The sequence below is a fragment of the Pseudopipra pipra genome, chromosome 10, assembly GCF_036250125.1.
Source record: "Pseudopipra pipra isolate bDixPip1 chromosome 10, bDixPip1.hap1, whole genome shotgun sequence".
Lineage (NCBI taxonomy): Eukaryota > Metazoa > Chordata > Aves > Passeriformes > Pipridae > Pseudopipra > Pseudopipra pipra.
Genome location: NC_087558.1, coordinates 3,029,754 through 3,044,184, shown reverse-complemented (window position 1 = coordinate 3,044,184; position 14,431 = coordinate 3,029,754). Strand labels below are relative to the sequence as shown.

The following is a 14,431-nucleotide window of genomic DNA, read 5'->3' as shown; positions in this document are numbered from 1 at the left end:
AGACAGAATTTCCCAAGAATACCTTTTGCAGTCCTGCCACGCTCTCAATTCCCAGGACGCACCAGCTGAGACCGGAGGGAGGTTTGACTTCCAGCCAGACTCTTTACTCAAGAAAAAAAATCACCTGCTTTTCAAGTATTATGAAAGAAAAAGGACAGTGAAGAGACTGCATTAAATGTTTTAGAAGACCAATTCATGCTGCTTTATATCTTCTCTCCTTTTAGTGCAGGCACGCAGAGAACATATTTCTACCCATCTGGTTGATAGTCTCCTTCCTTTAAATTGGGCTCTTTTTTTGCTTGTCTTGACTGGAAGTTGAGAAGAGGAGACTACATTTGCTTGGAAAAGTCATTTAAATATGTAAGAGTTTTATCAGCAGAAAGCCTTCATTATTGGAAAAACATGAATATGAGCTACTAAAGAGACTCAGAGAAAATGCAGGAGACAGGAGGTGAGGATTACACTGCTATCAGTGATGCTTAAAGGATGGGGAGAGAGGAAATTTAAATAGTGTTCTATCTTTGGCAGCAGACCTGCTGTGGAGGGAGGAAGCAAAGGTATGCAACTTAAAAGCTCTACAAACTGGTGCAGAAATGAAACCACCTTTTTTCCTCCTTAGTGTTTTATGGCTGCTTCTTTCCACTTAATTTTACAACCTGGCAAGGCAGATAATTCCTTGGATCTTCTCTGTCATATCCAAACATTTTGGTTTTGTTTAAAGTCATCCTCATATAACTCTTCTTACTCCTGGGTTTGCCTCAGGGCTTTAGAGGTGTTTAGTTTTTATGGTTCTCCTTTTGTAATCAGAAGCACAAGCACATCTTATATCATGTTGTGTTTGCCATGAATTCACACACACATGAATTAATTTATAGCATAAGGTGAGATTTAGAGCAAAGGGATGAGCAATAGACAGTGACTTTCTGACTCCTCCCTCTGCAAGAGGCAGGATTGCTAAACCTCCAACAATTCATTTAAAACTGCAACTGATTTTCTCCTTATGTAAAATAAGACAATGTGAAGGCAAACCAATTATGCCTGCAGACTATGGAGGCTCTATATTCCATTATTATCAATATTTATATGTGATGTGACATTAAACTTACAAATAGCAAATGGGATTTTTTTCATAAAGTATAAATAATTAGCATTGCTTTATTTCGGCTACAACATCTGTTAATTCTCCTTTGCTGGTGTATTTTCTCACTTTTTATGCTGCAGAATCAGAGAGGAGAGCAATTAAATGATGTATCATGCTTAATTTCATAACCTGGGGTAATTTCATGAAGTGTAAGAAAAAGAAAAATGAAGGTTGAACATCAGGGCAGGAGGTAAAGAAGGATCATAAAAGAAATGCCCCAGGGTATCTCATCACTTGGGTGTCTCAAAACTAGTCTGGAAAATTGCAGGAAACAACCCTTCCAGCTTGCACAGGGTGGGCTGGAAAAACCTCATCCCTTTGTTTTCCTGTTGTTTGCTGTGTTGTTTTCTGGGACATGACCATGCAAGTTCTTTCTGTTTGCAACAGAGGTCTGGATAAGCAACATGGAAAACATCTTTCCTTTTCACAACCATTATTTCCAGCTCCCACCAAGCTCAGCTGCTGTGAAGACCCCCAGGCAAGAGAAAGCTCAAGGGGTGGCTCAGAGCCAGCAGAGAGTGGAGAAATCCCTCCCTGTCTCCATCCTGGGGAGAACATATTTCCCAACACTCTCGTGCCAGAGCCTGCTGACTCCCAGAATTGAAAATATTTATAACAAAAAGCTTTGAAATCGCATCTCTGTCTTGGTCATAGCAAATGATACAACAACAGCTGCTTCCTCCCAATTAATTCCATTTAATGGTGCCCAGAATGGGATGCAGAGGCAGCTCCTTCAGATGAAGATGTCAAAACTAATGGAGTGAACTATCTCAAGGTGTGATTAATTCTTTGGCAAATATTTTTCTTTATTAGGACGTTAATTAGATTACTTTCTGAATTCTCAGTTAATAAAAATATTAATATTTGATATTTATCTACTGCCAGCAGACACTAATAGCTGGCATGTTAAATACAACCCTCCTAGAGCTGTACTTTAGCTGGTTTTATTAGCTCTGAGCTGTGCTGCAGTCAGGCTTTATGCTGATTTCAGCATTACACTCTGTAGTAGTCATAACACCTCATATTAGTCCACCAGGGTGCCAAGAAAATCAGAGCCCAATTATGCTGGGTATGCTCTTCCCCAGAATTGTAGAGCCCTGAAGTGATAGTGTCTAAATTGAAGCCAGACACACACACACAAAAAAAAAAAAATATGGAGAGAATATACAAAAGTCAACATTTTGCAAAGAAAATAAAGCAGCTGCAAAGGTGGGAATCAAAATATACATAGTAAGGATTTGAATTCAGTCATGTCCTGTGTCCTACACCAACACCCTGGGGAATATTAGAACACAGGTTGCATTTAAAATGAGCTTTCTAAACAATGGAGAATTGCCTTGGTGAAAATAAGAACATGTGGATAAATTCCAGAGGAAGGGTGGCATCAGCTGGACATCAGGATCCCTATAGAGAGGAGGGTGAAGGGGCTTGCATAGCTGAGGGTTGATCCAGGTTCTTAAGCCTCCTTTCAATAGTAGTACTAATAAAAATTATATTTCTTCATATCAAGGAAAAAGAAATAACAGTAAAAAAATTAACCAGCGGCATTTACTTCTTGTAAAATGAGACACCAAAATTCTTCATTTTTTAGAAGATTGAAGATGAAAAGCTTCTGCCTTATCTGTTTGAAAGCTGCAATGGAATACTTTTTTACCACCTGTGTTAGAAATTATGTCAGTACAATATTTTCACCAAATCCTTATTCCAAGGTTGTCACATCTGAGGAATCTGGGAGCCCATGGAGACGACCATGGCAAGGGCACTCTTGTATTTCCTCTCCTACAGGCTCACTATGAGTGAACACAACATTGGACTAATCTGGTCCATTGCTCCCATAATAGACTTTTCCTTCAATCTGCCACCTGTGTCACATTCCTTGTAGCACTTTGTTAACACATTTAGAGTAACTATTTCCATGTGGGAGTAACCTGAGTTGGACATTTCCACTTTAACTGCAGTAAAAGCTCCTGCAGGTTGGATTGGTGGCTGATTTATTTTTTTTAAGAGGCAAATATTTAGACATTGCTTGGAAAGTGCTGAGAACCCTCAACAAGATCTTCTCTTGATGTTGATGATGAACAAGCCAAAAAGTTGGATATTTCCCCAAAATTCCTGGCAACGCCCACATCAAGCAGAAACACATCAGAACTGAAGAGCAAAAGAGAAACAGAGGCAAATTGTAACACTAGAAGTGCTTAAGAGTTTTTTTATTGTTAATTCCAGTTTATTCTAGTTTGTCTGTTTTGTAAGTTTTTAACCTAAAAAAATGTTTCACTGAACTGTCATTAGACTAAATTTATTTTGTGTTGTTTAGGAATTTCAGAATTTGTGTCAGCAGCTACTAAACACCAAATTACAGGTACTGATATAAACCTCTGTATAATATATATGCCTATTTTTGTGAGAAAAGTCTACCTTGGATGGAAAATTCTTCTGCCTGATACTCTCCTAATCATATAGATCTTCTCACAAAGACACCAATTTTGGACTAATTTTCAGCTTGTGTAGTATGTTTACTTTTTCTTTATCGAAGATGTGATTTAGCTGTGAATTTCCAACATAATGCACAACATTACATTTCATCTTTCCCATTGCTAAGGATGTGACAGATATGTAAATTCCCTAATAATTATTTTTACAGTCCTAATTAATGCAATCCCACCAGCTGTACCCGAGCAGGTTTATTTTTATCCCCAAAGAAGAGAATCTGGGGGAAGACACTCCCCAAGGAGTGGGGGATATAAATATTTTCACAAAAAGCCTTTTTTTCATAAAGGTTTGATCTAAAGCAAGAACAAAGGAGAAAGATGAAGCACCTGAGCAAGGTGTAAACCAGGCTCTCCCCGTTGCCTTGTTGGTGTCAGTGGATGTATGTAAATATACCCCAGGCAAAAAGAGGGTTCGTGAGGTCTGAAAGAGAGAAAAGAGAAAAGATTTACTGATTTCAGCTCAAGCCAAGGCTGACAAAGTGTGTAGGTTTTCCTGGGTCATCTGATAGTCCTGTGGGACATATTGAAGTTCTGCTTTGTGAGAAATTGAAAAGCCACATATATATATATATATTTATACATACATGGGGTTATTGATTCCCAAAGCATAGTGGGACATTTAAAAACAGAATGTGAAGCTGCAGCAACGACATAAAACGCAAGTTAAATCATGGCTGGGTGTTAAATATTGCCATTATTATGTAGTTACTTAACAAAAGAGGGCTGAGGTGCAAAAAATCCACAGTCCATGTCATTGTGGAGTAATTAGGAGGATGGAAGCTGATGCCTTGGTGCAGGGAACTGCAGCGAAACTAAAATCAGGTTTTGCTTGTCGGGTGCCAGACAATGAAAATAGTTCTGAGGACAATTTAATGATAAACATTTAGGCCAGAAAAAATGGTCCCTGCTGTTCCCAAGTTTAAATACGTTCTCCATGTCTGGATTTAATTCATTCCACTTTATTTTCAATAAAGTTGCCCTCTGAGTCACACAAGAACCAGCAGAATCCAGAGTCAAACGAGGTTTTACGTGTGTGTTTCTGGACACGGGACATCATCCATCAAACCCATCCCTGGGACAAATCGAGGCCTTCAGAGGCCCTTCCTGCAGGAGATTTGCAGCCATCCTGCAAAAGGTAGAAGGTTGGAGTGGTTTGATCCCTCAGCAGCTCCCAGGTTTCTGAGAGCTGACCCTTGACCCTGAGCATCACCACCAACCCCACTCCTGCTCCACCATCCCTGCCCAAGTGGTTTTCCCCAGCTTTTATCATTCCTAATTCCTCAATCCAGACATGATTGATATTTTCTTTAATGTCTCTGCTTGGACATGGTAGAAATTGGGATAATTGAGCCCATTTTGCAGGGTGGGGCTGGAAAAAACTGCGTCAGGAATAAAATGGTTTGAGGATAATTTTCTGAGTAAAGTGTTTTGTGTTGCCAGGATAAAATAATCCCAAAGGGAGCTTATTAGGACAATCTTTCCATTTGCTAACAATAAGAATGGCTAAAAGCCAGAGTAGATTGCAGAAAATATAGATTTTCTGTGAAGTAAAGACTTTCAAATATGATTAAATAAATATCTAACAGTAGTGCTTTCAGGACAGGTGACCCTGGTTTGTGAGGACTGAATAGACATGTCACATCTTTTCTTCCTTTTATTTATTCTTCAACTGGTTTTTTTTCTTTTTTTTTTCCCCTCTTTAATACCAATTTTGACATTTAAATGAATTCCTGTGGGTCATATTTTGAAACTTTTCAGTAAGATGAAATAAATACACCTGATTTTCCCTGGCTGCACTATTAGTTTCTTGCAGTTGACTTGCAGAACATTAGCTCAAGGGTAACTTCACAATAGAAGGAATGAAATTTCCCAAGTATTTAACACTTTCAAAAAGTAAATCAATAAATATAGCCATTATTTTTAGATTTTCCACAGGAGCAATTAAGAACTTCCATATGCAATAGAAAAAATGCAACAGCCAAATTTAACTGATGGTTTACAAAGTAGTTTGGTTAAAATACCTTTGTGAAGTAAAGAGGTTTTTGCTGTGACAGCTGCAAATATCATTAAAATTTACGGAATTTGCCTGTTCTGAGTGACCCATATCACAGAATCATGGAATCATTAAGGCTGGAAAAGTCCTCCAAGATCATCAAGTCCAGCCTTTGACCAAACACCCCCTGCCCACTAAACCATATGGAAAAGCACCACATTCATCCATTTTTTAACAGTTCCATTATCTCAATGTAGAGGTTTAATGGTCTAATTCCTGGAACTGCTGTCCCACCTCATACACATTGAAATGCTGTTGACATCTCCCTGGTTTGTTAGGGAACTCTCACAGTTTTACAAAGAACTTTGTAAGAATTTTTTAAAATATTATCAGTTTGCCTGATGCACTTGCACGGTAACTCATTGCTGATGGCTTCACCTGGGTTGTATTTCGAGGTGACTGGTTTACTGTCTTGTTTTCTTGGGCTGTGATATCACATTCTGTGCCTTTTGCATTTCAAATTATATGGAAATAAAGATGTACCAATCCAGAGGATTTTGAGCTCGTTACTCTTCTCCATGCACGTTTCAGTTACTGACTTCCAGATAACAGAGAAAAAACAGACTGAAAATACTTTTTTCTTAGCTTAAGTGAAGTGAAAGCCTTGTCCTTCCCACAGTTTTCAGGAAAATGATTGCTCTGAACATCAGATGCCAGTTGCTGCCTCACAGTCCAGTGTGTGGGTGTAAGTGGGGATGGCACACAAAGCCAGGCAGGCACTAAACCAGAGATGTTCAAAAGAGGCAGGATGTGCTGGGAATTGCATCTTCAGCACTTGTCCAATACTCTTTTTCTCTCCTCCAAGTGAAAAAGCCTATTTTCCCTCTGTGAAACCATGTGGTAACTGCTCAATCTCCGTTCTCTTTACAAAAATAAGAGGATATGCACCATCATCTACCACCCCCTTCAGCTTAAAAACATTACTCCTCTCTGTTTAACAGTCCACATGTTTTTCATGGGTAACAATTAAACATATATTACTTCCCTTTTATCTTTGGAGATAACAAAAAACCACCATTATTTTTTTTCCCTTGCACGTACAGTCATTGCTTTTCTGGGCTGTTGATCAGACTTTTTCTTTGGAAACAAAAATTTGCCTATAGCTTTTCCAAAAATACAGAGACAGCTCAATTCATGTTGCCAATACAATACTTTTCCAGTTTCTGTAGGTTTTTTAATCAGAATAAAAAAGGATGAAAAAATTTTGGGAGAAAAAGATCCCAGGTTAATAATTTTAAAGTTTTACTAAATGAAATGCATTCATCTCTTAAAATATTTAATATTAAACAATCTCAAAGCTTTTAGAGGCCCAGAACAAGTGGAGGTTTTCATTTCACAAGAAAGCCATCAATTTTACTTTTTAGTTCAAGAAGGTTTAAAATGCTTTTGTTAAAGCCAATCCAAAATGATTTGCCTTGATTTTTCAGGACTGGTAGCTAAATAAAAAATCAGTTCATGCCATTCTGAGGTTATTTGAGGATTTCTTTGTGCTACTGTTACAGTTCCAGTTTCGTTCTCCTGGTTTGAGTAGCAGTTAATTATTTGCTCAGAAATCGAAGTAGACCTTAGCAACATGAAAGTAATAAAGAAATTCAATGGATTGCATTCACTCAACAGGGGAAAAATTTCTGAAGCCTGAAAAGTTCCTGCCCTGGAGAGTGAAAGGCCACTAATAACCCATTGTCCTTGAGAGTCCTGAAAATAAAGAGGGGAAAAAAACCCCCTGCTTTCTTTGCAGTGAAGTGGTGTTTCAGTTCCTCTCTCCTGTATATATTGCAGCAGGCACATGAGAAAAACAGAACCCAGCAGAAGTGCTCCTTAACGAGTTAACAAGATCTTTCAAGAAGAAAGCACAGATCCTTCATTACGATCCTGATGTGATAAACCTCTAGTCCTGCTCCTCTTCGAGGGCTTGTGAGTGATACTTGAATCCCAATAAAAGTGAGGACTCGCTGCTCTGCTCGGAGTTTAAAAGGGAGAGAAGGAGCTGGTGTCGATTTTCTCACCTCCCTGTCAAGGTTTACATGTTTTTCTGTAAATATTGGAATATTTAGCTAAAGTCTGGTCATGGGGGAATTTGTATTTTTTTCCCCATAAATCAGTGAACAAAAGATGATCTTTTTACTTTAAAAGCTGTGATTCATTCCCGAGGAAGGCCCTGCTTTCCTTGGCACAGAGCCGAGGACGAGGGCAGGGAAATGACTTTGGATGAGCATAAGTGACGTCCCACACTTCACAAACTTATTGCACCCTCCTTGATCTGCTGCCTTTTGTCATCTGGGGTCTCATCTTGAAGCCCTTACTAAGGGAAAATTCTCTCTGACTTCAAAGCTAAGCAAAGCCTTTATGAATAAATCACCTGAGGTTTTTGGTGTCACTGATCAGAGAACCAAACTTCCCAGGCAATGTGGATTCTTCTGTAACAGGAGGGTGTTACCAACCTTTGCTCCTTGGCTTCACTAATTCCAATTCCCTCCTGTTTGCTGTGTCTTTTCTAATTCCCTTTATCATTTTTCCTGCTTGGCTTTTCCAGATTAAGCTTACAGCAACTAGTTTAATCTCTATATTTAAATATTTAAACCGTTCGTCCTACCCAGGATTTCCCTCTTATTATAAAAAACTACAATTGAATCGGAAGCTAAAGAGAAAATAAATTAACTTAAGGGGTATTTTGCCTCTGTTGAAGCAGCTTCAACAAATGCAGCACTGACAGAAATGGGTTTTATTGTTTGAAGTGGGAGGGAGATTCTCGTGGGTGTAATCGAGGGACTGGGAGCACAGGCAGTTTTCCCATTCAAAGCAGCTGAGGAAAGTTGTCCTCAATTTTTAAGTAACACGAAATACTCTTAGTGCCTGATGGAAATAACAAAGGGGATAATCAGGTGTTGGGTTGTGGAAATGGATAGAAAAGTCCAATAAGCATTTATGAAAGCTATGCTGAGATTTCTTCAGATGTATTAATAGCAAAAGCAAATCACTTCATTATGAGTGTTATTATTGCAGGAACTATCACACATCCCTCTTGAGCTGTTACATTACAATTATTTGAAGGCAAAAGCAGCGAGCTGCAAATTAACAAACTTCAATTATTGTTTTTAAACTTCGAGACTTTTTCTTTTCTTCTCTGAGGCAGCAGATTTTCGAGAAGCTGAGAGATGATCTCTGTGCTCTGAAATCAAAGCTGCTCTGATTTTAAATGTTTAGACAACACAAGTAATATACAGATATTTTTTAATGTTTCTCCCACCTGCAATAACTTTCAAAATTACATTTATAAGATTATTGTTTTCTCTCAATTTATTCTAACTTCTCCCAAAAGCTTCATCCTTATTTCGCTGAAACTGTAAGTCTGAGGATGGATTTTTGTGTACCTGGCCTTGAGATGAAGAGCCTGACGTCCAAGTTCAGCACCTGACTGTGCCACAGCCTATTTTAGGTGAGCTTAAACAAGTCTTCCCTCCCCTCAACTCTGTGTTTGTGACCCTGGTGATAATTTTTCTCCCCCATGTTTTATCTCTTCCTTTCAGTGCATGGGTTGACTGTCAGGATATGTCCCATTAAGAACCAGAGCACCCAGCACAGGAGATCCTAAATTGCCATTCACTCTTTCCAAAGCAGCAATTTGAGGAGATTCAGCATTAGATTAATAAATGTAATGTGTCTCAAAATGAGGGAAATAATTTCCACCGTAAGCATCTTTATTTTCCTCGGGAAACTTTACAGGGGCATTCAGAGTAGCTGATGAGCAATAGAAGCAGTGCTAAAAGACCAATAAAATACATTAAAGTCAACATAGACAGATGCCAGCGGGTCACCTTAGATGGTTTTGCTTAAATTAAAGAGAAATATGAAACAATTTACAGCTGGGCCTCCTGCAAGATGATTCTTTAGAAAATTGATCAGTAATCTCACAGGCTCCCCTTTTCTTTGCCTTGGTGTTGTACAACTCACAACATCCATCTACCTCTCAAGCTTTTTAAGATCAGCAGCTGCACAAATCAGTAGCTAAATAAGATCACCGTGCCCTTGTTCATTTTTTTAAAAAAATGCACAAACCTTGGCAAATTCGAGGCTCTGGGGCAGTGTTGGAGTCAAGGACAGGCTGCACAAGGACTGAGATGCTTCTCAAAGGTACAACACCCTTGCACAGCAGTGTCTGAGAACTCAATGTATTAAAAAATTACTCCGTTCCAGTTCCGAGAAAAATATAAAATCAACTCTAACGGAGGCAATTTCCACTGTGAAATGGGAGTGAGCACATGTAAACAGTGAGAGAAGTGCAGGCTTCACCTTCCCTGCAATGAGATTCCTGAGGGCTTAAACTTGACCTTTCCTGTTTAAACAGATACTATCCTGCCCGTATTTATAAATATATTTATGGCATATATATTCATACTGTTTATGTACTTGCAGAGAATGATCTCCCAGTCTCAGGGACAGATCATCTGGCAGTGTTATCATCCTTCTTCCCAGCCAAAAAAACTGTCAGAGAACAGAAGTTAACGTTATAAAAGATTAATGCCTTTTTTTTTTTTAAATAATTGCTAATCAAAACCAAGATATATCCACTGCCTGATGTAAACTTTAAATATTCTTGATTCCTGAGTGTGAGAGTGATGGACTTCTCACCTTCAGCCCTGTTCTGTGGCGCTGCCTCCCCAAAATTTGCACGAGATGCAGCTTCCTGCTGACACGTTCTCAGCTAAGTCCTAATCTTAACTTTTGCTGAACAACCTCCTGCAGCCTTCAATTACCACTGCAGAACTTGGAAATTGGATCTGTGACGGCTTTTCCTGACGGGGAGAACATGATGTGATTTTTATTGTACGCAGCCAGCTCCGGAGTGCCAGGTTACACTGTAACCAGCTTTAATACTTATTTTTAATTATAACTTTGCAGTGAGGAGCAGGGATCGATACAACGGCCTCTTTTGTCTGAGATCTGCAGGAGGCAATGACCATCACTCCTCCAGGGAGCGTTTCACCACCAAAAAAAGGGGGGGAAAAAAGCTGGAAACCTGCGATTTCTCCTTGCAAAGAGGACAGGGTGGTTTTTCTCCCTGCTCAGCAAATTCACCTCATTTTTTAGGTAACACAAGGCTTATCGTCATCCTTTATTTTCTGTCATGAACAGAATGGTTTAAGGAGTCTCTTCAAAGCAGCTCCTCTTGTGTTTGCTTGAGGTGTGTCTGTGGCTTGATTTGTACCTGCATTTGCCACTTGTCACATTAATTAGATGGAAGTCCCTCAGTGCCACCATTCAGGCCATTGTGGCAACTAATCTGCATTCCACATCCCCTCCTCTGAGTTCCTTTCTCCATCCAAAGGGACATTTTCCATTGTTATTGCCAGTGTTTTATGGATTCATCCAGTTATAGGCTCTGGAAGAAGGTGGGCAGCAGAGTCACAAGGTGGAGGGATGGTGGGAGATCCTCCTTCCCCAGCTCTGTTCCCTTTCCCAAGGGTCTGAGAATGTACTAGCAATTACACAGTAATTATCCATAACTCCTCCTTTCATGGGGGGTGGATGTTGATACCAATCTGTAGAGAAAAATCCCTTTATTTCTAAGAGAATTCTTAAATGGTTTGCTGCATCGAACCCTGTTAAATTCTGGGGGAGAAGGGACTCACATGGGTCACACTTCATACCTAAAATAGGAAACACTCTTGGAAAATTAGTCCTGGCTATTATTTTCTTCTTCTTCTTCTCCTTCTTCTTGGCCTTCTCCTTCTTCTCCTTCTCCTTCTTCTTTTTCTTCTTCTTCTCCCCCTCCTCCTTCTTCTTCCTCTTCTCCTCCTTCTTCTTCTTCCTCTTCTTCTCCTTCTTTCTCCTTTTCTTTTTTCTCCCTCTCCTTCTAATTACATATATATTAACCAGATGTGTATTTTAAGGAACTGAATATTACCAGAATATATGGAGGAAAAACACTTCTCTGGATGTGTCGTGCAGGTAAAATTTGTTTAAAACAAAGAAGAAAGAAATAAAATCCTCTGCCCTGCATTTCTATCACACAGTGATGTTTGTCCACTGTCATTAAGCCTCAGTAATTATAATTAATATCCTACAGAAAGGACTGTGAGTCAAACACTCTATTTCCCTTTAAATTCTGCTTAGCCTTGTGGTTTCACAGGAATTTTATAGTGGGAATTACCTGAGAGTCAGTTTTCCCTCACCTTTCTGGCTGAACCCAAAACTCTGCATGGATTTCAGTCCCCTTTTCACTTGTGTCCTCTTTGGATGCCCATTGCTGAGCTTTTGGACTTCATGTCATGTTAAAAAAAGACACAGTTTACCTGAGAAATATTTAATAAAAATACGCCTTAAATACAATTCTGAAGTTACCAAACTTTCAGACTGAATTTTAAAAGGTTTCAAATATTAATGTCGCATCTTAATGTTGTAACTCCTATATTAATATTTTAAGGATTTTTTAAGGATTCCCAGGCATGCTTTTCCAAATACATATTGTTCTAAATACATAATATGCTTTGCATTAAAAAAGTAGACTTTTCTTCTCCAAACTAAACTCCTGATGTTCAGCTTATCAGGATTTTCACCTGCATTTCTGGAGCAGGAAATTTTAAATTCTAAACTCTTTGTGCCCACCAGGCACAAGTTAAAGAGCCTAAATAGGCAGTGATTCCTTAGTGTGTGCTAGGAGCTACGTTTCTTATCACCCCTGAAGTGACAGCTGTACATCAGCCAGTCTTTGTCTCTGTTTCAGAGATTTAACTCAAAACTCTCTTTTGCCTCCGTTAAATGGATTGTTGGAAAATCGATGTTATAAAAAAATCCCATCTCTGATTAGATTATCCCAGGAATGGGATGCCCAAATGAGCAGATCCTTTGTCAGTAAAACCAGCAAACATCTCCAGAAAAACTATTTCAGATTTATTTTGCCATCAGCCTTGCACTGATGCAAGTCTTGCACTAAAGACTAAGGCATAATTATAATTTTAAAAAAGAGCAACCCGCACTTAAACTTTCAAATTAGTGCGTAATTGGAGGAAAAATCTTGATTAAGACTGCTGAAGAGAGACATATTTTCCAAAGAAAATAGAATTACTGTTACAATACCCAAGGTTTGGAGATTTTTCTTTTTTTTAATGGTGAAAATCACCACATTTGAAAGGTTTTTTTCCTTAGGCCAATGTAATACTGGAAGGCGCAGCTCAACAACATAAAGATGAAAAAATATGATTTTTTTTTCTGGGATAAGCAGGGTGTTGTTCTTTTCCTTTTTCCTTTTCCAGAAAAGAGAGACTAAAAAATTGATCCAAATGGAATTTTTTATATTTCACGTAGCACTACATCAACATTACCTTTTCCAAAGGTTAATAAATCAAGGGCTACCTAAAATAAAAGCAGGCAAACAAACAAGCAAAACCTCTGATGGATAAGCTTATTTCCCAGAAAATATCATGAACACGTGAAATCTGATACACCACAAGCAAAATAAAGATTCATAATTTATTCATGGCTTCATCAATAGTTCCAAGAGACTCCCAGCACAGACAGATTTTTTTATGCCATATTAATATTTTATTGGGTTTTATGGAAGGGGAAAAAACCTGAACAGCGAGGATAAAATGGTACAAATAAGATTTAAAAGACAAAAGCAGAAGAGGGAGTTGGAATTAATAAGATTGAAGAGAAATGAGAGGGAAATGGTCAAAATATACTGGGCAGGTCTGGATGTCCCTCACACCAGAGGCTTCACACAGAGCCCTCAACGCTTTGTTCTCCTCCTTCAGTGTTGAAAGAACTCATCAGAAGTTGCTCTGACAAATTATATTCAGAGAAAGGATCTGGAAAAATTAAAAGTCAAAGAAAAAAAAAATAAAATGCTGCATCAGAACCTGGTTAAACTTTTTTCAAGGGAGTGTAAAGTGAGCCCTGGGGAGTGTCTGGCCCCGGGGCTTTCCCTCTCCCTCCTCCATTTCAATATGGTTTTCTTGATGCAAATCGGGACTTTTCCCTCAAGTTCACTCCTTTTTACAGATTTCAAGGACCTCTGTGTCAGTAAGGTCATGTCTGCCCTGCTCTCACCACCTTCCAGCTGCTGCAATTTTAGCTCAGCTGGTGAGAGAAGTGTAGCCAAAGCAGCAAGGATTTTCAGAACTGGAAGATATATTTACTCCTTGAAGTCTCCCATCTCCTTCCAGCTTGGAATTAGCTTTTTTTTCCCTTTTTTCTTCTACTTTTTTTTTCCTTTTTTTTTTTTTTTGGCAGAGATGGTAGAGTTGAGGAATGATGGATTATTATTTCTTACCTGCGTTGAAAAGTCCATACCGCGGCCAAAAGTCATTGGATGAAAAAAGTAATTTATTCTAAGTGGCAGAAAGTGAATTGTTAGAGTGAAAAGAAAACGAGGAGATAAAATTAAAGTGCTTTGTCCAATGTCCCACAGCTGTGCTGCTGTCCAAGATTCCACAACAGGCCAGAGAGCTGAGGTAGAATTGGAGATACAGTGGAGGCATCACAGGCTTTGCATGAACCAACCCTGAGATGCTCCTCTCCCACCCAGCACTGTCTCTGGGTGGAAACAAAGAAACTCCTGAGAAATGGAGCTTTGACAGATTGAATTTCAGCTTCAGCCCTGATTTCCAGAGGCTGGATTTGCTCCTGATTTATGGTTACATGAGGAACAGCACCCAGGCTTGTGCCTGCAGGGGTGTGTCCAGTGGGAGCAGGGCAGGGACCACCCCTGTGCTGGCACTGCTGAGACCACACCTGGAATTCCGGGGA

The 14,431-nt window shown here is 39.1% G+C and overlaps 1 long non-coding RNA gene across 1 annotated transcript in view; it reads left to right on the top strand.

Annotated features, from left to right (window-relative positions):
- The window catches only part of LOC135419436 (uncharacterized), a 522,870-nt gene that overhangs the window by 446,663 nt on the left and 61,776 nt on the right, over nt 1-14,431 (top strand). The gene's annotated exons all lie outside the window — the stretch shown is intronic.